This window comes from Triticum urartu, chromosome 6A (assembly GCF_056163025.1).
Source record: "Triticum urartu cultivar PI428250 chromosome 6A, HENAU_Tu73, whole genome shotgun sequence".
In the NCBI taxonomy this organism is placed as follows: Eukaryota; Viridiplantae; Streptophyta; class Magnoliopsida; order Poales; family Poaceae; genus Triticum; species Triticum urartu.
This window is the reverse complement of record NC_141878.1, coordinates 258,861,447-258,886,876: the sequence shown is the minus strand read 5'-3', so window position 1 is coordinate 258,886,876 and position 25,430 is coordinate 258,861,447. Positions and strand designations below refer to the sequence as shown.

At 46.3% G+C, this 25,430-nt stretch overlaps 1 long non-coding RNA gene across 1 annotated transcript; it reads left to right on the top strand.

The window, feature by feature from the left end:
- Positions 1–8,332: 8,332 nt before the first annotated feature.
- Positions 8,333–10,848, top strand: LOC125517475 (uncharacterized). The gene is made up of 2 exons (XR_015608072.1): positions 8,333–8,672; positions 10,437–10,848. It is a non-coding gene; the product is annotated as an uncharacterized LOC125517475 (long non-coding RNA).
- Positions 10,849–25,430: the final 14,582 nt, after the last annotated feature.

The following is a 25,430-nucleotide window of genomic DNA, read 5'->3' as shown; positions in this document are numbered from 1 at the left end:
AATTGATGCTATTTATTAGTAGGACCATGAATCGTGCTATTAATGTGTTGCTTTTCTCTTCCGATCCTTTTGCTGCATACTTATATATTGCTTATGTATCGTATGTGAATTTCTACTAACGTTTTGTTTGTCTAGTGCATAGAGATGCCGTCGTATGTCGTCTACAAGGGTAAGGTTCCCGGAGTCTACGACGACTGGGAGGAGTGTCGGAGACAGGTTCACTGTTTCAGCGGTAACAGTTACAAAGGGTACACAACTAGGGCGGAGGCAGAAGCTAGATACGCGCGCTATCTAGCGGGAGAGAGGATGGAGCGGAGGAGGAACCGGATGAAGACCAGTTTCATCGCAGTGATGCTCATCGTGATGACCGCAGCTCTCTTCTATGTGATGGTAGTTTAGATGATTGATATCGACTTGTAATGTGAAGACAAACTCGCTACTCGCGGTATCGAGACTTGTAATGTTCTAACTTTGTTCAGTCTTTTGAATTCGGGGACTAATATGATGAATTGTATTCGGAGACTAATCTTCTATTGTATTTGATAAATCTGATGTTTATATGTTGTGTTGTCTATATTCTGTGCAATAATATATTTTGTAACCTGTGCAAATATCAGAAAAGAAAAAAATTCCTAATATTCATACTAGTGGCGCACCATACTGCACTTTAGTGGCGCACTGCAATAAACATACTAGTGGCGCATTATCTAGAAGTGCTCCATTAGTAACCCAGAGCACAAGGTAAATATGGTCCCCTGGGAGGCATAGTAATGGCGCACCAGGGGACATATTAATGGCGCACTGCCAGGTGCGCCACTATTGTCTAGTATACTAATGGCGCATCAGGGGTGCGCCATTAGTACTTGTTACTAGTGGCGTGATGATAGTGGCATACCTGTAGTGCGCCATTAATGGCCAAAACAGGTGTGCCACTAACTAGCCTTTTCCTAGTAGTGGCAAATGTGTTATGGTGAATTCCAAATTAAAGGAATATTTAATATAGCTCTCTAATATTGGGAGGATATGTTGTAAAGAGAATCACCATGTGAATTCCCTCGGTTTAAAAGGACCGAAGGTCCATGCAATTTATTTAGTTGAGTTTTACAAAATTAGATGACATGATGGCAAGAAGACATGATGCAATGCAAAAGATGCAATGATGAATGCAACAAACCAACAACTCACACGACGGAACTCGGAAAACATGGAAGGCGTCTGAAGCTTTGGTCTTGGGGCGTTACATCTAGGGACCCCCGTTCCCAGAACGCCGACAACAATATCTTGTGCCAGAACATCTGGTGCCCTTCATCGATCAGCTAAAATAGCTGGTCGAGCTGCACAGGGTGGCCGAACTGGCCATGAAGGATTTTAATAATCCGGCTGTGGCCGACCGAAGCTATACCCAATAGTTACGTCAGCCTCGTGAAGAGGCTAGTGGATGCCTGTCCTAGGCTGGACACCGTCAAGCGGTCCGTCTGCATCGAGGGCGCGCATATGGCCTTTGCCCGCGTCAAGGTCTGGTGGGCGAAGATGGACGCCATCAAGCTTGTGACCGAGGGGCCGCCCGAGGGCAAGGAGCACCGTGTACCCGAGCGGTATTTTGGCGACGTCCTGGAGGGGTCTCGTATTGTAGAGACGCAGTGTTCGCAGGACATTATGTTTGAATGAATGTATTCAAGTTGCCTCTACCTTGTACGATAAAACAAAGTGAGTTTGGAATATAATGCTTGTTATGTTTTAAATTTTACCTCCTATGCGGCTGTGTTGTATGAAATCTGAGGGTTGGCCAGTCGTCGGCTTCTGCCCCCACGTAGGTAGTACGGAGGTGTTCGGGATGGAATCTAAACAATCTTGATCCAATTATATGGTCCTTGAAGGAGTTGTTTAGCGCAACGAACCAGGCAATCAGACTATGTGGCTTTAACGCCCTCACTTAGCCATAGGAGTTTGACAATAAAAACATGGGCACAGCCCCTAGAATCCGAACTAGACTGCTATAAGCGTCTGATCGGGAAGTACCGATCCTTCGCGTAATGCGGAAGAAATCTCCAACTATTTACAACCTCCAAAGAGCTGACCGGCTCTCGCCGGATCATGACAGTCAGTTTTCGGCTTTCTCTACTGAGGTGCTCCTTTGGATAAACCAAGGCACAGTCGCAGTAGTTCTCCCTTTACTACCTTAGCTGATATAACGGAACGTAAGGTAGTAAGCACAGGAGCCGGGCAACCCAACTATTGACCAAAGACATGATTCGGAGCCAATGCATATAATGCTAAATTCGGGGCGTCGAACTATACTGAAAAAAGTGTTTGGACTTTTGTTGCTGTATTGTGGGGTGCTATGAAGCCCCTGGCAAACATCACACGTACCAAAGTGTATGGGTGCTACCTGATAGGGTGACCCGCAGGGGAGAAAAAGAGAGAAAGGAAAAAAGGAAGAAAAGAGAAAGGGTGCAAAGGTGACAAGCTGGGGCCCTAAAGCTCTAGCCGCGGACTGTTTTCATTGTAATTTGATTAATAAGTCGAGGCGCATTGATACAAGTAGTGCGATAAGCAACAGGCTATTTAACATGCCAAAAACCAAGGGAGAGCTGCATGTGGGTCCTGAAAAACAGGTAGAGTGATTGTTAACGAAACCACCTGGAAGATCCCCTGTACGTCTGCGTTTCTCGCCGTCTTGGTGTGTTTATCCTTCAAGAGGACTGGTGATCAGGCCATCACATGGGGCATGCGGGATTGAAACCTGAAAAGGAAATGAATAGAAGTGAAAGTATGTGTGTATCCGGTGTCGGTTGAGCCGTGCCGTGGATCACAAACTAGCTATGGCTCCGTTGATGCCCATGGAATTTTGAGTGTGTAGTTATGTACGCGTGGTGCGAATGCCACTACTTGACCAGGACTGAGATGGAGGCCGAATTGCTAGTCTAGCTCCTAACAAGCCGAGCTGTCCTGCTGCAGGGTAGTTCGGACCCTCTTGACGATGTCTATGGGCTCGGCAGCCGAACTAAGGTTCTGCTTGAGGAGGCCGCTCTGTACTTCTGCTACTAAGGCAGCTGTGTGCTCTTCTGTACGGAGGGAGCGTTCCGTATTTCCATTAACTGTTATGACCCCACGTGGACCGGGCATCTTGATCTTGAGATAAGCATAGTGTGGCACTGCATTGAATCGAGCGAATGCGGTCTGTTCGAGAAGTGTGTGATAGCCGCTGTGAAAGGGGACTATGTCGAAGATTAATTCCTCGCTTCAGAAATTGTCCGGAGATCCGAAACAACCTCGAGCGTGATTGAGCCCTACAGCGGGCCTCTACACCTGGTATGACTCCTTTGAAGGTAGTCTTTGTGGGTTTGATCCGTGATGGATTAATGCCCATTTTGCGCACTATGTCCTGATAGAGCAGATTGAGGCTGCTACCCCGTCCATAGGGACGCACGTCAGGTGAAATCCGTCAATGATAGGGTTGAGGACTAGCGCGGCTAAGCCGCCATGACGGATACTAGTCGGATGATCCCGGCGATCAAAGGTGATCGGGAATGACGACCATGGGTTGAACTTTGGAGCGACTGGCTCTATCGCGTAGACGTCCCTTAGTGCGCGCTTGAGCTCCCTTTTGGGGATGTGTGTAGCATATATCATGTTCACTGTTTTGACTTGAGGGGGAAACTTCTTCTGTCCCCCAGTGTTCGGCTGTCAGGGCTCCTCGTCGTTGTCCTCGCTTTGTGATCCCTTTTCCCTGTTCTCGGTGTTTAGTTTGCCGACCTGTTTAAAAACCCACCAATCTCTGTTAGTATGATTGGCTGGTTTGTCTGGGGTGCCATGTATCTGGCACAGGCGATGGAGTATGCGGTCCAGGTTGGATGGTCCCTGATTGTTTCTTTTGTACGGTTTCTTCCGCTGGCTGGACTTGGAGCCGCTGAATCCGGCGTTGACTGTAGTGTCATCGGTATTATCGCCATTACTTTGGCGTTTGTCTGTTGCATTGGAGCTTGCCGTTGTTGTTTTTGACCTCGGAGGGTCCTGCATCGCTGGCTGTGTTTTTGCTACGTGCCAGCCAACTATCCTCACCTGCGCAAAAGCGGGTCATGAGTGTCGTAAGGGCTGCCATAGATTTTGGCTTTTCTTGGCCGAGGTGGCGGGCGAGCCATTCATCGCGGATGCTATGTTTAAAGGCCTCTAGGGATTCGCCATCTGGATAGTCGAAGATCTGGTTCTTTTTGGTTAGGAACCTATTCCAGAATTTCCTTGCCGACTCTCTAGGTTGTTGAACTATGTGGCTTAAGTCGTCGGCGTCTGGTGGCCGGACATATGTACCTTGGAAGTTGTCGAGGAAGGCTTCTTCCAAGTCCTCCCAGCTACCGATAGAATTTTCAGGCAGGTTGTTTAACCAGTGCCGAGCTGGTCCTTTAAGCTTTAGTGGGAGGTATTTGATAACGTGGAGGTCATCTCCGCTGGCCATGTGGATGTGGAGGATGAAGTCCTCGATCCATACCGTGGGATCAGTTGTCCCGTCGTATGATTCAATATTCACGGGTTTCAGCCCTTCAAGGAATTCATGATCCATTACTTCATCAGTGAAGCAAAGAGGGTGTGCGGCGCCTCTATATCTGGCTGCATCGCAACGTAGCTCCGATGGAGTCGGTCTGTGGTTGTCGGCTCATGCGTGACTAGGTTTGTCACGTCCGAATAGGTAGCCATCGTCACGAGTCGAGGAACGTCCTCACGATCCGTAAATCGATCGGGTATATCCTGCCCTATTATCCAGGGCCTGCCGGAGGTCATATGTATGACCCCGAACTGTTTTGTCTTTATTTTTATGTGGTGGTGGGGCAGGCTGTTGTTCGGCCTGAGTTGCCGCTCTATCCCAACCACGTGGTGGTCGGTCCGCCATACTGTCCCGACCGCGTAGTGGTCGATAGGCCGCATTATGCGAGGGAGGTATGGGCTCCGACGCCTCTTCATCAAACTGAGGTAGCAACCTTCGCTTCGGGTAACTCTTGGCTGGGCGTCTGAGGCCTTATTCTTCGGCTGCCAAAACATCAGTCCACCTGTCAACGAGCAAATCTTGGTCAGCTTGAAGCTGCTGCTGCTTCTTTTTCAGGCTCCTTGCGGTGGCCATTAGGTGGCGTTTGAAGCGCTCCTACTCGAGAGGTTCCTCGGGCACGATGAAATCTTCGTTGCCAAGTCTTTCCTCATCCTCGGAGAGCGGACGTTAACTACTGTCCTCCGACTCATTGGGCCTGGCATGTTCGTCGGGGCTATATTGCTCGTTTTCTTGCTCCTCCTATTTGGATGTTACCTCAGGAAGGTCTTCATTGTTTTCGGCATCGTCCGGAGTATTATTTTCTCCGGTGCCTGCATTGCTATCTTTTGAATGACGTGACTTAGAGCGGTGCCGAGGACGCCGACGTTTTTGCTGTGTCTCAAGAGGTTTATTCTCGACTGGATTTTCTTTGTCATCGTCATTGGTTTCTTTAGGTGTATCCACCATGTACACATCGTACAAAGAAGTGGCCGTCCAGCGTCCAGTAAATGGCGTATTTTGGTTTTGCTCCAGATCAGCATCATCGTCCACACCGTCAATTTCTTCGGAGTCATAATCAAGCGTGTCGGTTAAATCCTCGACCGTGGCTATGAAGTGGGTGGCGGGTGGGAAGCAAAATTTTCCATCGTCAGCCCCTAGTTCGAACCGGACATAGTTCGGCTATGAGTCCCCCACCAAGGACAGGTTCTTTAATGAGTTTAGCACGTCGCCCAAAGGAGAGTGCTGGAAGATATCTGCGGTGCTGAATTCGAAGATCGATAAACGATCAAGTTCGGCGTCTGCGGTCTCACATGGTTAGGAACTTATGACCGGAGACGAGTCCGGAGTTTCGGTGGCACAGTTATCGTGTGAGATTAAGTCTTTGTGCGGCTGCAACACTGGGGAATCTGTGGCTTCCATGGCGGGGTTGAGCTTCCTGTCCTTGGATGGCGAAGTTTTCTCTAGATCTAAGACCAGAGCGGTTACATGAGCTGTCTCCTGGTTGCGGTCCGATGATAGATTTAGGTCATGTCCATCGGGGTGACCAGGAATGGTTGCCGCGGTCTCGAATCCCATGAAGGTCAAGTCTCCATGGATGTGCGCGACGTAGTTCAAACTCCCAAATCTGACCTGGTGGCCAGGGGCGTAGCTATCGATCTGCTCCAGATGGCCAAGCGAGTTGGCACGCAGTGTGAAGCCGCCGAACATGAAGATCTGTCCAGGGAGGAAGGTCTCGCCTTCGACAGCATCATTGTTGACGATTGAAGGGGCCGTCAAAACCTTTTGAGGACGGCATAGTGGAACTCTCAATGAAAGCACCAATGTCGGTGTCAAAACCGGCGGATCTCGGGTAGGGGGTCCTGAACTGTGCATCTAGGATTGATGGTAATAGGAGACGGGGGACACAATGTTTACGCAGGTTCGGGCCCTCTCTATGGAGGTAATACCCTACTTCCTGCTTGATTGATCTTGATGAATATGAGTATTACAAGAGTTGATCTACCACGAGATCGTAATGACTAAACCCTAAAAGTCTAGTCTGGCTATGATTATGAGGATTCAGCCTATCTACGGACCTAGCCCTCCGGTTTATATAGACACGGGAGGGATCTAGGGTTACACAAGGTCGGTTACAGAGAAAGGAATCTTCATAGTTGGTCGCCAAGCTTGCCTTCCACGCCAAGGAGAGTCCTATCCGGACACGGGTAGAGTCTTCGGTCTTTGTATCCTTATGGCCCATCAGTCCGACCCATATCCAATAGATCCGACACCCGAGGACCCTTAGTCCAGGACTCCCTCAGAGTCCCCGACCTCGGTGGTGCCGGTGGATGTGAGGTCGATGACGTGGATAGTCCGTCGCTTCACCTGCCACATGCGCCACCAAACGTTGGACGACGACAAGTAGGACATGTGGCTGACGATGCTCCCGTCATCGGCCGCCAGCGTGGCCACCGCTTGTGCAGTCGCGTCTGCATCTAGATACACCGCTATTGCGTTGCGAGTGATGACTTGAGCGAGGGCGGTGACCTCGAGCTTCATCCCTGAAGACAGCCTCTCCCGCAGAGCGTTCGCGCTCATGGTCATGGTGGATGTGATGCCAGGTAGGAGGATGCGCAATGGTGTGGAGTTCGGCTGGGCGTTGCCGCTTTAAGTAGCGCATTCCGGTGAGGCCAAATGTCCGGGTGCGTCATTAAGTCACTGGAATTGGTTCCTCGGGCACCGAGCATGCTTAATGACGTTATACAGGCAGACGACATGAATGTGGCCATCTGGCGCCGGCTGGGAACACACATGCGTGAAAGCGCGAGGGACGATGGTTTTTGGTGTGCCAAGGTAGTCAGCTACGGTCGTGGCAATGTTGGAGATGCCCTTTACTCACATGCGATTCCCACATGTCACATAAAAAGCAAGATGACCCAACATGGTCTAAGGTCACGGTGTAACACCCCAGATGTAAAACTGCCATAATTGGCATTGTATCCAACCTTGTCATGATCAATCCCAAGTGGTTCCCTCCTTGTTGGTTTCATTATGGGTTTACTTTGTTTCCTATTGCATTGTCTTGTCTTTACTTGTCATATTTCTTTTTGTCATTCATTGTTGCATCTTGGCCTCATCATAGTGCTGCATTTGTGCTTCTTGTCATGTTGCATTTCATCATGCTGATCATGTGGATTGTGGTATTAATATTGTTGTGAGGAAGTGTGCATCACTCTATGGCCATCTCTCTCTAACCATGCATCATCACCTCACCCTCCTCCTATTCCTTTCCTTTTGCAAGTGCCACTTTTCCCTTCTCCATTAATGTTCAGATTTTCCCTACAAATATTATATCATGCCTACACCCTCTCTATAAATTTGCATCCCATTTGAAGTTGTTTTGGTCAAGTTCAAAAATGATCCAAGTTTGAATTATATTCAAACTTGTTTTATTTTTCTACCTCTAAAAATTCCCAAAGCAATTTACTCAAATACTACATAAATCCAGGGTAATGGGGATATTTTCATATCTCTCACACCCCTCCCCTACCTCCCTGGACTTTTCCTTTTCTACGGCTATGGATTTAAATTTGCAGAATTATAAAGAAAAAAGGAAAAGCCCTCCCAATGCATCCACTTGGGCCTTTTTCCCTCTTCCGCAGCCCAACATAGCACATCAGCCACACCAAAGCGTAGCCCTGGCAGCCCACCTGGCCCGCACGCAACAAGAGCTTTGTCCTCCTATACGGCAGCTCATCTACAGGAGCCACGTCGATGCCCCGGTCGATTTGATGTGCATCCGGTGCCCTAGAGCCCTATAAAGCATGTCCAAACCCTACCCCGGTCTCTCCTCTATCCTTTCAGACCCTCCCCTTCCCTCGCCGCCGCCTAGGTAAGTCTCCACGCCCACGCCTTCGCCACGGCTACCATGACCCGAGCGAGCAGATGCTCGAGCTCGGGGTAGCTCCTCGCCGCGCCTCGGCCGCTATGGAGAGATGCGCCAAGTACCTCTTCGTCCCCTGCCTCCACGCACGCGACCACACGGCCTTTGGATCGACTTCCCCGACCTGTCTTCTTCATCTCCTTCCTGGTCAAAAGCCCCGGCAAGTTCCCCGCGTCTCTGCATCGTCTCCATCACATATCCGGCCACACCATCATGTCCAGTGGACACTAGGTGAGCAGTGGCACCTCTCAGACCCCTCTCCTTGTTGGTTGTGTAGCGTAGGCGCCGCTATGCCCGTGTCAACGTCGTGCTCTCCGTGCTCCAGTCAAGGCCGTGTTTATTTTCTTCTCTGTTGCTTTTGTTGCTCCAAGCCATGCACTGCCCCGCTTGCTCCCTGCATCCCGCACGCTCGAGGACAACCCCCCTGCTCGCTGCACTTGCCTCTCACACGCACGCCCGCTCCCAACACACCATGGTTGCATCGCTGTCACGCCGTGCTGCTTCCCTGCTCGCCGCGCTCGCCATGGCCCGAACCGAGCAGATGCTCAAGCCCGAGCACCACTTCATCTCCCTAGCTGATGACCACGCTGCCTCCTTGATCCCGCATCCCCGCCGGCACACCACATCGCCGGATGTGGTAGCCTCGCTCGCCGGCGTCGTCCGAGTCTTCTCTGCTGCAGGGAAGAAGAGGACCCGTACCAGCCTCCAATTACCTCAAGAGGAGCTGAGCCCCAATCTAACTAATACCCCATCATAGCCCAATTGGTCTGTGCCTTGACTTGTAATCTAGGAGACCTATGTTCGAATCCACACATATTTTTTTGAGGTGCTAATTTTCTTTAGTGTGTCACTGAAAACCAGGACCCACCTGTCATCCCCTAGCACCCTCCTCCTTTTTTATTATTTTGTTCTTACTCAGTAAACCCAGCGAAACTCCATTTCTGGAATAAGCTAGTTTTCCGTTTCGGGCCCTGTCCAATTCTGGACATTCCAATGCTGGCAGTTTTCCATTTCTGTCAATATCCGTTTTAGGCAGGTTATGTTTTGCATATTTGTGATGATTTTTCTACAGTAACCCCCACATATTATATATGTTTTTGGGGTAGAAAAATTTCACCAATCCACTGGAGGCATTATTACTTGCATTTGAGAAAGTTCATGAACATGTCATTTTACATCATGTTACTGTTTTGGAATTTTTGTGTGATTTAATTCAAGCATGCTTTTCCATTTATTTTAGTGCACTGTGATGAGAGCGACAAGCTTGCAAAGATGCCATCATGAATCTGCATATTGCCAGGACATGAATTCTTCTGAGTCTGTTAGCAGCCATATCATTTTCCATGTTTGCCTTATTGCTACCAACCTTTCTAGGGTTTTTTTGACCAAGCTCAGTAAGGGAGATTTATTAAGTGCATTTAGTACTATCATGCCATGAACTTGTGTAATGTAATATGTCCCTGTAGCATATAGTTTGCTAAGCATAAACTTTGCTACCTGATGTTGTTCCTATCTTGATGCATGAATTTCTGCCAAGTCCCATACGCTGTTAACTTTTGCATTCTTGCCATGCTGCTTTAGACTTGTTCCAGGGGTTTCTAGCAGTAGTTCAGAGTTCATAATATGTAGAGCTTCACCTGTACTTCACTACAATGCTTTGTGTTTTCATGTTTGGGTGTTGTAGCATAGTTTCACCTTTCATCTAAGTAACCATGTTGTTGTTTTAAGCAGTTTACATCATATCTTGTGTTGCTTGCCATTTGCAAACCATGCATCCGTTCCCCATGATCCTTATATCGATTTCGACCGAAATCACCCCATCTTTCCAATGGCATGCTTGGTTTGCCAAGTTGATTCCATCATCATCTTTTCCCATCCAGAGTATCCATATGCATCGCATATTGTATCTTGCATTCGATGGCATGTCTTGCATCATGTTGCGCATTGCACCGTGATTGATTGTCGTTTCGTTGCTTGTGTTCTTGCTTTGGGTAGAGCCGGGATACTGGTACGTGAACGAGGATCCTGTTGAGTACGGTTACGAGGAGCAAGCTTTCGACAACCCTAGGAACTTTGCAGGCAAGATGATCATTACCCTCGATATCACTTCTATCTTTGCTTGCTAGTTGTTTGTTCTATCGCTATGTCGCGCTACCTACCACTTGTTTATCATGCCTCCCATATTACCATGTCAAGCCTCTAACCCACCTCCCTAGTGAACCATTGTTTGGCTAAGTTACTGCTTTTGCTCAGCCCCTCTTATAGCGTTGCTAGTTGCAGGTGCCTTGCAGGTTGTTCCATGTTGAGAACATGGATATGTTGGGATATCACAATATCTCTTATTTATTTAATGCATCTATATACTTGGTAAAGGGTGGAAGACTTAGCCTTTTCTTTGGTGTTTTGTTCCACTTTTGTCGCCTTAGTTTCCGTCATACCGGTATTATGTTCTTTGATTTTGCGTTCCTTACGCAGTTGGGATTATGGGACCCCCTCGACAGTTCGCTTTGAATAAAACTCCTCCAGCAAGGCCCAACCTTGGTTTTACCATTTTCCTAATAACAACTAAAACTTGCATAGGGACTTGCCGGCCCCCGTGGACTTAATCAACAAACCGGGCCAGTGTTCCTCATGAGTGTTGGTCCAAACCGGGCAGACTGCGGGGCCGCCTCGAGGTATTTGGTATATACATGTAGGCTGACCCATATAGTGTACCCTGAGAATGAGACTGCGCACCTCCTATCAGGCTAGGTAGGTGCATCGGGAGGTATTGCTGGACTTGTTTTACCAATGTCGAAATGTCTTGTAACCGGGATTCCGAGACTGATCGGGTCTTCCCGGGGGAAGGAATATCCTTCGTTGATCGTGAGAGCTTGTGATGGGCTAAGTTGGGACACCCCAGCAGGGTATAAACTTTTGAGAGTTGTGCCCACGATTATGTGGCAGATGGGAATTTGTTAATATCCGGTTGTAGAGAACTTGACACTTGACTTAATTAAAATGCATCAACCACGTGTGTAGCCATGATGGTCTCTTTTCGGCGGAGTCTGGGAAGTGAACATGGTTTGGGTTATGAATGATCGTAAGTAGTTCAGGATCACTTCTTGATCACTTCTAGCTTCACGGACATTGCGTAGCTTCTCATCTTACTCTTATTTTCGTATGTTAGCCACCATATTTGCTTAGCGCTTGCTGCAAGTCCACCTCATTACCATGTCCTATCCATAAGATTAAATAGTCTTGATCTCGCGGGTTTTGAGATTGTTGAGTCATAGTGACTCACGGATACTTCCAAAATAGTTGCAGGTGCCGACGATACCAGTGCAAGTGATGCTACCGAACTCAAGTGGGAGTTCGATGAGGATCTTGGTCGTTACTATGTTTCGTTTCCTGATGATCAGTAGTGGAGCCCAGTTGCGACGATTGGGGATCTAGCATTTGGGGTTATCTTCTTTTCCTTTTGGATTTGACCGTAGTCGGTCTATGTGTGTATTTTGGATGATGTATGAATTATTTAAGTATTGTGTGAAGTGGCAATTGTAAGCCAACTCTCTTTATCCCTTTGTTTTTCATTACATGGGATTGTGTGAAGATGACCCTTCTTGCAACAAAACCACAATGCGGTTATGCCTCTAAGTCGTGCCTCGACACGTGGGAGATATAGCCACATCATGGGCATTAAAAGTTTCTATCAGAGTCATCCCCGACTTTGGAGCCCCCTGCTTGATCAAACCACTAACGTTGTTGAGTCTAGAACAAAAATGTTTTGAGTCTTAGGATTATATATATTGGAGAGTAGGATTCTTTTTACTCCTTGGTCCCTTCGTCGCTCTGGTGAGGCCTCCTGATGTAGTTGTTTTGTCTTTCCTCTCTCACAAAAAAATTAGGATCACGAGGGTATCTTGGGATCGTTCTGATATTCTTGTGACGAGAACATTGTTCTTGGTGCCTCCTGGCATTTAGGGGTGGTGGAAGTGTCCCGGGGAGTTGAGCTCCGAGGTGTTGTCGTCACAATTTTATCATTGCAGTTCTAGAATATTTGAGTCCGCCGACATCGAAAATCTCTTTTATGGAGTTGTTAGTGAGATAACCTCGACGCTACCCAGTACTAGGGAGGGAGTTCGGGAGTATTACCATAACTCGTATAACGGATGCTTTTCGAAGGTTGAGGTACACGATTTTTGGAGTTTTCTTGGTTATGTGTTGACGGATGGATACAGTTGGAGCGTAGGGCATGTTAGTTGTGTGATTTATATTGTGCCTCCCTGTATCCCCAACACCAGATTGCATAACCAGAAAGTTTAGGGAGTTTATAGGTGTGAATTCAAGTATCTCAGTATTTCTTCCCGCAGATATTTGGTTTGTGATTGGGTAATCCTTACCACTTATTTGTTCTAGTCGTACCTTGTTGTTTCATTCATCAACCTTTATCTAAGTGGCTTCTCACCTTAATGGACGTGTGATATTAACTTTCGAATTCATTCGTTCAATCCTTGTTCGAATGTTTATTGTGAAGACTATATGTTGCAATTTCTATCCATTGATTCAGCTTGTCTATCTGTCTATCAAGATTCTAACGGATCGCACCCTCTTCAGGATGGCTTCTCCAATGTGTTTGAATCCATACCGCAATGATGGGAGTCAGGCGAACCCTCCACCTCCACCTCCGCCTCCGGAGGCATGGCAAGCTGTCATGGTAGCCACCAACGCCAACACCCAGATGCTTTTGCAACTCTTGCAAGAGCGCAACCAAGGACAAGGCAACCATGGAAATCAAGGTCAACATTAATTCAACAATCAGCCTCAGTTTGCTACCCTCAACCAGTTCCATGCAAATCATCCAAAGTATTTCAGCTTTCGTGCTGAGGCCACGGACGCCGATGATTGGCTCGTGGACATCAACAAGCATTTTGAATGTAGCAATGTCAGGCCTGAGGACTACGTCAAGTTCTCTTCGTTTCAGCTCAAGGACGAAGCTACTGATTGGTATCAACAATACAAAGATTCCAGAGGAGGTCGTGTGATTACCTGAGATGACTTCTACCGGGATTTTAAAGCTCACCACATACCAACATGTGTTGTTGAGAGCAAGTGCGAGGAATTCCGCAGCCTCAAGCCAGGAAGTATGTCCGTGTACCAATACAACATCTAGTTTTAGAAACTTGCTTGCTTCGCAATGCAGGATGTTCCTGATGAAAAGAGCATGATCTATCACTTCACGGGTGGCCTCAGAGAAGATCTACAGTTAGCTCTCATGCTTCTTGAGCCTACTAAGTTTGATCAATTCTATAACATGGCCCTCAAGCAAGAAGGTGCTCAGCTCAAGTGTGAGGCATCAAAGAAGAGAATCAGGGATGCAGTTCAGTCTTCTTCTTCCTCACAAGTGGCAGCTAAGCAACAGAAGTTCTGGCTTCCTCCTCCTCTGTTTCATCAGCCCTACCAACAGAAGAATAAAGGTGGCCATGGATCTTCCCACCCACCCAACCCAGGCTATCAGAACAAGTCTCAGACTCAAGCTCCAAGGTCAAGTGCTCCTACTCCTTACCACCGTCCGCTCTCAGAGGTTACTTGCAACAAGTGTGGTTTGAAAGGTCACTATGCAAACAAGTGCACTCAGAGGCGCCTTCCGCCTCCTCCTCCTGTGAGGTCTTCAAGAAATGCAGTGGTCAAGCACAATCCAAAGCATGCAAAGGTGAACATGTTGAATGCAGCGGAAGCAGAGATACTTCAGATGTGATCATGGGTAACCTCTTGGTTAACTCTATTCCTGCTAAAGTTTTATTCGATACGGGTGCATCGCATTGTTTCATATCAACATCGTTCTTCATGAAGCATGATTTCATTTCGGCATGTTTGGAAAAACCATTAACGGTTTTTTCCCCGGGCAAGCATTTGAGTTCTCATTCGATGGTTCCGGATGTTTCTATCAAGATGGGCAACTATAATTTTCTGTCTTCTCCAATGGTTCTTGGCGACTCTGATATTGATCTAATTCTCGGCATAGACTGGCTTTCTCAGCACAAGGCTCAACTTGATTGTGCTACCAGGGAAATTAAATTGACACACTCTTCTGAGGATGTGATCATCTATGCCGATTGGGATGAAACTATTCGACTGTTTTCTCTCAATGAGAAGGGCGAGTTAGCTACAATTTATCATATTCCAGTCATTTGTGAGTACCAAGACGTATTTCCAGAAGAGCTTACGGGAATGCCTCCTCACCGGCCAGTTGAGTTCGTTATCGATCTTGAGCCTGGTACTGAACCCGTTTGCAAGCGTCCATACAAGCTTGGCCAAAGGAGCTGAAGGAATTGAAGAAACAGCTCGATGAACAAGAGTGTCTGGGTTTGAACAAACCGAGTTCATCTTCGTGGGGTTGTGGCGTTCTTTTTGTCCAGAAGAAGGATGGCATGGATCGAATTTGCGCCGATTACCGTCCATTGAACAAGAAGACAATCAAGAACAAGTGTCCACTTCCCAACATCAATGAGCTATTCGAGCAACTTAAAGGTGCTAACGTATTCTGCAAGCTTTACCTAAAGGAAATATGCCCTAGAGGAAATAATAAAGTTGTTATTTATATTTCCTTATACCATGATAAATTTTTATTATTCATGCTAAAATTGTATTAACCGGAAACTTAGTACATGTGTGAATACATAGACAAACAGAGTGTCACTAGTATGCCTCCACTTGACTAGCTCGTTGAATCAATGATGGTTATGTTTCCTAACCATAGACATGAGTTTTCATTTGATTAATGGGATCACATCAATAGAGAATGATGTGATTGACTTGACCCAACTGTTAGCTTAGCATGATGATCATTTAGTTTGTTGCTATTGCTTTCGTCATGACTTATACATGTTCCTATGACTATGAGATTATGCAACTCCCGGATACCGGAGGAACACTTTGTGTTCTACCAAACGTCACAACGTAACTGGGTGATTATAAAGGTGCTCTACAAGTGTCTCCAATGGTCTTTGTTGAGTTGGCATCGACCGAGATTAGGATTTGTCACTTCGAGTATCGGAGAGGTATCTCTGGGCCCTCTCGGTAATGCACATCACTATAAGCCTTGCAAGTATTGTGAATAATGAGTTAGTTGCGGGATGATGCATTACGGAACGAGTAAATAGACTTGCCGGTAACGAGATTAAACTAGGTATTGAGATACCGACGATCGAATCTCGGGCAAGTAACATACCGATGACAAAGGGAACAATGTATGTTGTTATGCGGGTTGACCGATAAAGATCTTCGTAGAATACGTAGGAACCAATATGAGCATCTAGGTTCCGCTATTGGTTATTGACCAGAGACATGTCTCGGTCATGTCTACATAGTTCTCGAACCCGTAGGGCCCGCACGCTTAACGTTCGGTGATGATCGGTATTAAGAGTTTATGTGTTTTGATGTATTGAAGGTAGTTCGTAGTCCCGTATGAGATCGGGGAGATGATGAGGAATCGCGAAATGGTTGAGATGTAAAGATCGATATATTGGACGACTATATTCGGACATCGGAAAGGTTCCGAGTGATTCAGGTATTTTTCGGAGTACCGGGTAGTTACGAGGATACGGGGGAAGAAGTACTGGGCCTCATGGGCCAAGTGGTGGAAGAGAGGAGGCAAGACAAGGTAGGGCGCGCGCCCCCCTCCCAAACCGAATTGTACTAGGGGGTCGGCCCCCCTTTCCTCCTTTCCTCCCTCTCCTTCCTTCTCCCTCTCCTCCTTCCTTTCCCCCTCCTAGTAGGAGTAGGGAAGGGGAGTCCTACTCCTACTAGGAGGGGGACTCCTCCTCCTGGCGCGCCCTGCAAGGGCCGGCTGGCCTCCCCCCTTGCTCCTTTATATATGGGGGCAGGGGGCACCCCAGGACACACAAGTTGATTGTTCCAAGCCGTGTGTGGTGCCCCCCTCCACCATAATCCACCTCGATCATATCGTAGCGGTGCTTAGGCGAAGCCCTGCGTTGGTAGCAACATCATCACCGTCATCACGCCATCGTGCTGACGGAACTCTCCCGTGAAGCTCTGTTGGATCGGAGTTCATGGGACGTCATCGAGCTAAATGTGTGCTGAACTCGGAGGTGCCGTACGTTCGGTACTTGGATCGGTCAGATCGTGAAGACGTACGACTACATCAACCGCGTTCTCATAATGCTTCCGCTTACGGTCTACAAGGGTACGTGGACGATACTCTCCTCTCTCGTTGCTATGCATCACCATGATCTTGCGTGTGCATAGGAGATTTTTTGAAATTACTACGTTCCCCAATAGTGGCATCCGAGCCAGGTTTATGCGTAGATGTTATATGCATGGGTAGAACACAAGTGAGTTGTGGGCGATACTAGTCATACTGCTTACCAGCATGTCATACTTTGATTTGGCGGTATTGTTGGATGAAGTGGCACGGACCCACATTACGCGCACGCTTATGCAAGACTGGTTCTACCGACGTGCTTCGCACCCAGGTGGCTTGCGGGTGTCAATTTCTCCAACTTTAGTTGAATCGAGTGTGGCTACACCCGGTCCTTGTGAAGGTTAAAATAACACATACTTGACGAAATATCGTTGTGGTTTTGATGCGTAGATAAACGGTTCATGTTCAGCCCGTAGCAGCCACGTAAAACTTGCAACAACAAAGTAGAGGACGTCTAACTTGTTTTTGTAGGGCATGTTGTGATGTGATATGGTCAAGACGTGATGAGATATAAGTTGTTGTATGAGATGATCATGTTTGGTTGAAGTTATGGGCAACTGGCAGAAGCCTTATGGTTGTCTCTTTATTGCATAAGATGCAAGCGCCAAATAATTGCTTTACTTTATCTCTATGCGATAGCAATAGTTGCAAGAGCAATAGTTAGCTAGACGACCATGTGATGACATGTTGATAGAGATCAAGATGATGGAGATCATGGTGTCATGCCAGTGACGATAGAGATCATGACGGTACTTTGGAGATGGAGATCAAAGGCGCAAGATGATCATGGCCATATCATGTCACATATTTTGATTGCATGTGATGTTTATCCTTTATGCATCTTATTTTGCTTAGTTCGGCAGTAGCATTATAAGATGATCTCTCACTAAATTTGAAGGTACAAGTGTTCTCCCTGAGTATGCACCGTTTCCAAAGTTCGTCGTGCCGAGACACCACGTGATGAACGGGTGTGATAAGCTATACGTTCACATACAACGGATGCAAGCCAGTTTTGCACACGTAGAAATACTTGGGTTAAACTTGACGAGCCTAGCATATGCAGATATGGCTTCGGAACACTGAGACCGAAAGGTCGAGCGTGAATCATATAGTAGATATGATCAACATAGTGATGTTCACCATTGAAAACTACTCCATTTCATGTGATGATCGGTCATGGTTTAGTTGATTTGGATCACGTGATCACTTAGATGATTAGAGGGATGTCTATCTAAGTGGGAGTTCTTAAGTAATATGATTAATTGAACTTTAATTTATCATGAACTTAGTACCTGATAGTATTTGCATATCTATGTTGTAGATCAATTGCTCGCGTATAGCTTCCCTTTTTTATTTATGATATGTTCCTAGAGAAAACTAAGTTGAAAGATGTTAGTAGCAATGAAGCGGATTGGATTTGTGATATGAGGATTATCCTCATTGCTGCACAGAAGAATTATGTCCTTAATGCACCGCTAGGTGACTGACCGATTGCAGGAGCAGATGCAGACGTTATGAACGTTTGGCAAGCTCGATATGATGACTACTTGATATTTTAGTGCATCATGTTTTATGTCTTAGAATTGGAACTTCAAAGACGTTTTTGAAACGCCATGGATCATATGAGATGTTCCAAGAGTTGAAATTAGTATTTCAGACTCATGCCCATGTCGAAAGGTATGAGACCTTTGACAAGTAATGTCCCTACAAGATGGAGGAGAATAGCTCAGCTAGTGAGCATGTGCTCAGAATGTCTGAGTACTATACTCACTTGAATCAAGTGGGAGTTAATCTTCCAGATAAGATAGGGATTGACAGAGTTCTCTAGTCGCTATCACCAAGTTACTAGAACATCGTGATGAACTATAATATGCAAGGGATAACAAAAATGATTCCCAAGCTCTTCGTGATGCTGAAATCGGCGAAGGTAGAAATCAAGAAAAGCATCAGGCGTTGATGGTTGACAAGACCACTAGTTTCATGAAAAGGGCAAAAGGAAGAAGGGGAACTTCACAAAGGAACGGCAAGCAAGTTGCTGCTCTCGTGAAGAAGCCCAAAGCTAGACCCAAGCCTGAAACTGAGTGCTTCTACTGCAAAGAAAACTTTTCACTGGAAGTGGAACTGCCCTAGATACTTGATGGATAAGAAGGATGGCAAACTGAACAAAGGTATATTGGATATACATGTTATTGATGTGTAGTTTATAGCAACCCCTCGGCATTTGATACTTGTTCGGTTGCTAAGAGTAGTAACTCAAAACGGGAGTTGCAGAATGAACAGAAACTAGTCAAGGGCGAGGTGACGATGTGTGCTGGAAGTAGTTCCAAGATAGATATGATCATCATCGCACACTCCCTATACTTTCGGGATCAGTGTTGAACCTAAATAAGTGTTATTTGGTGTTTGCGTTGAGCATGAATATGATTTGATCACGTTTATTGCAATACGGTTATTCATTTAAGTTAGAGAATAATTGTTATTCTGTTTACATGAATAAAACCTTCTATGGTCATGCACCCAATGAAAATGGTTTGTTGGATTGTCGTAGTGATACACATATTCATAATGTTGAAGCCAAAAGATGCAGAGTTGATAATGATAGTGCAACTTATTTGTGGCACTACCGTTTAGGTCATATTGGTGTAAAGCGCATGAAGAAACTCCATTCTAATGGACTTTTGGAATCACTTGATTATGAATCACTTGGTACTTGCGAACCATGCCTCATGGGCAAGATGACTAAAATGCCGTTCTCCGGAACAATGGAGCGAGCAATAGATTTGTTGGAAATCATACATATTGATGTATGTGGTCCGATGAATATTGAGGCTCACGGCGGATATCATTATTTTCCCACCTTCACAGATGATTTGAGCAGATATCGGTATATCTAATTGATGATACATAAGTCTGAAACATTTGAAAAGTTCAAAGAATTTTAGAGTGAAGTGGAAAATCATCGTAACAAGAAAATAAAGTTTCTACAATCTGATCGTAGAGGAGAATATTTGAGTTACGAGTTTGGTCTTCATTTGAAACAATGTGGAATAGTTTCGCAACTCACGCCACCTGGAACACCAGAGCGTAATGGTGTGTCCGAACGTCGTAATCGCACTTTACTAGATATGGTGCAATCTATGATGTCTCTAACCGACTTTCCACAATCGTTTTGGGGTTATGCATTAGAGACAGCTACATTCACAATAAAAAGGGCACCATCTAATCCATTGAGATGATACTGTATGAACTATGGTTTGGCTAGAAACCTAAGCTGTTGTTTCTTAAAGTTTGGGGTTGTGATGCTTATGTGAAAAAGTTTCAGCCTGATAAGCACAAACCAAATCATAAAAGTGTGTCTTCATAGGATAACCAAAATAAACTGTTGGGTACACCTTCTATCACAGATCCGAAAGGCAATATCTTTGTTGCTAAGAATGGATACTTTCTATATAAGGAGTTTCTCTCGAAAGAAGTGAGTGGGAGGAAAGTAGAACTTGATGAGGTAATTATACCTTCTCCCGAATTGGAAAGTAGTTCATCACAGAAATTGGTTCCAGTGATTCCTACACCAATTAGTGAGGAAGCTAATGATGATGATCATGAAACTTCAGATCAAATTACTACCGAACCTCGTAGGTTAACCAGAGTACGGTCCACACCAGAGTGGTACGGTAATCCTTTCTGGAAGTCATGTTACTGAACCATGACGAACCTACGAACTATGAGGAAGCAATGATGAGCCAAGATTCCGCGGAATTGCTTGAGGCCATGAAATCTGAGATGTGGCACCCCGGCTCAGAGCGACCGGTTTACCTTGCATTGCCATCCGAAAGACCATGTCTTCTGGCAACATACAACTTCTTGGTACAGAAAACAACCGCTTTATTGATACTAGCGTCTCATAGTTTACATTACAATAGGTAGCAAGGCCAAGCGGCACACCCGGTGCGGCTGAACAATATGTACATTATTTGGTGAACATAAAAGGGCCTCGATCATAACAACTACGCGGCAGCGGGACAACATCGTAGCGGAACTCCATAGCACAAGGACACCGATGTGGACACAATCTAGACTAGAGCAGCACTCCTTTCCACGGGAATTTCCTGAAATCTGGCATGAGACGCCAGGTCAGTACATTGAATGTACTTGCAAGCTCACAACAAGCATAAACATAATGACAAACAATATCATGATAATTAACCAATTATTAGTAATGCAACAATGTAACCAACATGCTGTGAGCGCGCACTTATGAGCACAGTCCCTCGGACTACCTTACCACCGTGATCGCTTCTGGATCACAAATGTACCAACCACATGATCTTCACTATGGATACTTCGTGATCATTCCGGCGACCACAGCCATGACCAATATTTGGTCTCAAATGGTGATCCGTCCGGTGATCACAACCACGACCAACACTTGGTCTCCATCTATAGGATGACCTTCCCGCCATCCTCAACAGTGCAAAGTTCATGACTTCGTGTGCAAGATTAATTAAATGTTGACCCATGGTGTGACCTACTTTCGAGGTGTCCGTAACCGTGGACTCGGCTATCGATAGATTAATACACACTGCAGCGGTAGCACATTGTACCCACACCACGGAACCCATGGCCTCGTACTCCCGTTTGGGTGGACCAACGACATTCCGACGAAACCCCTCCATTGCCATGACACTCTCTCGGCCACTCCGACCCACTCCCCAATTGGGCTAGTCCTGGGTGGCCATGTGTCTACCAAAGACATAATGACCACCGTCATGGCCAACGTCCCTCATGGGGACCGGTACCAAAAATCTCCACAACGGGCTCACAAGGTTATGTCTGCTTACCGGGCCAGGGTACCGCACGCCCATAACCTTCCCTAGTTGGAGGCACCGACCAGAGGCATGACAATGGACCGAATAAAGGCCTTCCCATACAGGAAAATGTGGTTGCACTGGGAAAAACTCGATTCAGTGGCACCATGACTCGGTCAACAATAATTCAAGTTGTATTATTATCAGGTTCAACTTAAATTGAAAATAACCGTTGTCATAGTATGCCATGAAATGCAAGCACTAACATAGGCGCCACATATTAATGGAAATGACTGAGTCAATTAAATCCACACTAAGCATAAGTATCAACAACACCTCATACTTCTCTGGTTAGGATTGAACTCACATTAAACAGAATCTTTTCGAACAAATTTTACCATTTTCTCATGCAAGAAAATAGTTCTAATAAATTACTTATATCCATAACCATATTATTTCTATCATAGATAAGATTAATTCTAGTTTCTATAACCACTTAGTAGCTACAAACTTTCTGATAACATAAGCATGTAAACTTAAGCAAACACTAATAGAATATAAATAACCTAATTTTAATGATTTAGATGCATTGATTAAATTATTCATTCAAGTAGAAGAATAAAAATATCACAAATGTTGAAGTGGCATCATGAATATGTTGTTGTGGCTTGCCTTAGTGCAGATCAGGCTCACAAGCCCTCTGGTGTTCCTCAAGACAAGCTTCACTCTCTGAAAATAAATTTAAACACAAAAAGAAAATATCAAGAACCCTTCTAAATATCACCAGAAATCTAGACAGCAGGGGAAAATCCCATTTTTGGTGAGCTGCTAGATTTCTTTGCAAAGAACACAATGCAAAAAGAATCAATTCATTTGGACTTATGGTTGAAGAGTTATAGCTGTTTGAATCCCTCTGGATATAAATGAAATTTGAATTTAAATAAAACAAACAGGGGGTGACGTCGAAGGCGTAAAGCCTCGGGGCGCCACCACTCGTACCGCTTCGCGCGCGTACTGAGTGGCTGACTAGCGGGCCCCGCTAGTCAGGTGGGGGAAGAGGGAGAAGGAAACAAAGGAGGCTGCGGCTTCGCCGGAGCTCACGCCGGCGACGAGGGCTCCTCGGCCAAAATGAGAGGGAGGGATAGAGAGAGGGGATGGAGGCGCACATGCCCGTACCCGTAGCGTAGCTAGGGGTGGTCGGACGGTGTTAGAATCGACCTCGCAAGCGGAGGCAAAGAGCGGAGGTCGCTAGAGACGAAGACGACGGCGAACAGCGGTGACTCCAGGGGCTTCAACTAGGCGGAACAACACCACCAGAGAGTGGCGGAGGCCCTGGAAGGATTGCCTAGGCCTGGGAAGGGCTGGAGCGACCGTGGCAACCCGAGAGGATCGCTGGCGAGCTCGGGCTCGGGGACGGCGGCCCGCGGCCTGCCCGGCCGGGCTACGGTTTCCTACGGTGTTGTGGGGTGTGTGGCAGTGGAGGATGGTGCTCGAGGAGGCTGGGGTTGGCTCCATTTATAGGTGAGCGTCCAGGGGGGATCGGGCTCCGCCATCGACACCTGGACACGGTGCCCGGTGACGAGCGGCATCGGTGAGAGGGGGAGAAGGTGACGCAGCTCACGTGGGAACTGTGGGTGAACGGGGACGAGCACAGGATCGAAGAGAAGGCGACAAGCATAGTGCACACCGCACTGTTACATTGGCCGGACCGTGCCCGTGCTTGCTGCGGCGAGCTCCGGCGTCGGCGAGTGCCAGGGGAGAGTTAAGGGGGTTTGGACGAAGATGGTGGTGAGGTTTGGCACGCTTTGGCGGTCGGGGAAGAGAGCACGCATGAAACAGAGCGCTCGGCGGCACCCAGAGCTCATCGACACGCGGGCTGGCATCGTGTACACGCGTGGTCACGGCATGAACGTTGCCCTCAGGCCGGCCTACGTCCAAAGTTCATGTATAGCTTGTTGTTCATGGTAGTTTTGAAGTTTACCACACTTTGGTTTGGATCCAGACACAGTAGAAAAGATTTTACAAGCCAAGTAAGTTTCTAATCAGTAACTTTAAGAGTTTACTGAGGTCAAATGGCTGGGGGTTTGGAGCTGGGTTTTGGAGGCTAGCAATCATCTACTAAGGTGATGATACATAAGAAAAATCAGCCTCATTGGAGCAAGTAAAATGGTAGTTGCTGTAGAAACCACCATTTCTGCCCAGAACAGAAAATATTTTCTATGGCAAAAATATTCCAAAAAGTGGTGCAATATTTTTTCTTAGGAAGGTGCCCTAGGGTTCAAAGAATATTTCTGATTTTTCTCAGATTTTTGTGGGCAAGAAAAATTGGGATTGCTTTGTAGGACATAGATCTAGCTAGGGTTTAACGGAAGGAAATGAATATTTTTCATTAAAGAAAAATATTCCAAATATTATTATGAGGTGAACGAGAGAGGAAATGATGCTTAGAGAGGGAGATGACGCACTTGGATGAAAGCCAAGGTACCCAAGTGTTTAAGTCCCCATGAAAAGATTTAAAAACTCCAACTTCCAAAATCATTTCGAATGAAAATCAGGCAAATTAAAGAGGGAAAAAACCAGGCTGCCACAAACCTCCCCCACTTAGAATGAATCTCGTCCTTGAGATTCGGTTGCTTGGGAAAACCATTCGGGATAATGTGCCCTTAGAAATTCTTCGCATTCCCAAGTTGTTTCTGACTCGGTGTGATGCTCCCACTGGACTTTGTAGAACTTCCTCACTTTACTACGAGTGACCCTTTCCATCTGATCCAAAATTTTGACTGGCCTCTTTTCGTATGTTAAATCCTTTGCCAACTCTATTTTGGTCATAGCAGCCCTTTTCTTAGGTGGCGATATGCATCGCCTCAACTGTGAGACATGAAACACATTGTGCACGTCTGACAATTCTGGGGGTAGTTCCAGCTGATAAGCAATAGTACCCACTCGGGACATGACTGGAAATGGAACAATAAACCTAGGTGCCAACTTTCCATGAGTCTGAAATCTCTTGAGTCCTTTCATAGGAGTGACTCGGAGGTATACATGTTCTCTGGGTTCAAAACTGATCTGTCGGTGCTTTGCATCATAATAACTCTTCTGTTGAGATTTGGCCAATTGCAATCTATCTCTGATTTCCCTAACTTGTTTCTCAGCTTCCATCATGAGATTTGTTCCGAAAATGCGGCTATCTCCAGTTTGAGACCAATTTAAAGGAGTGCGGCACTTACGGCCATACAACGCCTCGTATGGTGACATCTTTAGACTAGTCTGGAAGATGTTGTTATAAGAGAACTCGGCATACGGCATACACTCTTCCCATTTAGGTCCTTGAGCCAAAGCACAGGCTCGCAGCATATCTTCGAGTATTTGGTTTACCCGCTCTGTCTGTCCATCAATCTGAGGATGATAAGCGGTACTATATTTCAGCACTGTCCCCAAGGCTTGATGGAGATGTGACAAAAAAGCGGATGTAAAAAGTGAACCTCGGTTAGAAGTGATGGTTCGAGGTACTCCATGCAGACTGACTATCCTAGATACATACAGCTGTGCAAGTTGGTCTGCCCGATATGTGGTTCTAATCGGGATAAAGTGAGCAACCTTGGTTAAGGTGTCCACTTTGACCCAGATTGCATCATTGCCTCGCTGAGTCTTGGGCAATCCTGTTATGAAATACATGCAGGCATCATCCCATTTCCATTTTGAGACTGGCAGAGGTTGGAGGAGTCCAGCTAGCTTCTGATGCTCTGCCTTTACCTTGTTGCATATGTCGCAACATGCCACAAAATAGGCAATGTCCTTCTTCATTCCGTCCCACCAAAATCTTTGTCGGAGGTCTTCATACATTTTTGTACCTCCCGGGTGAATGGAATACGAAGATTCGTGTGCTTCAGACAGGATTTTCTGCTTTAGATCTGCTTGATTGGGTACACAAATCCTTCCCCGGAAACGGAGGGTACCCAATTGATCCTTCGAGAAGTCTAA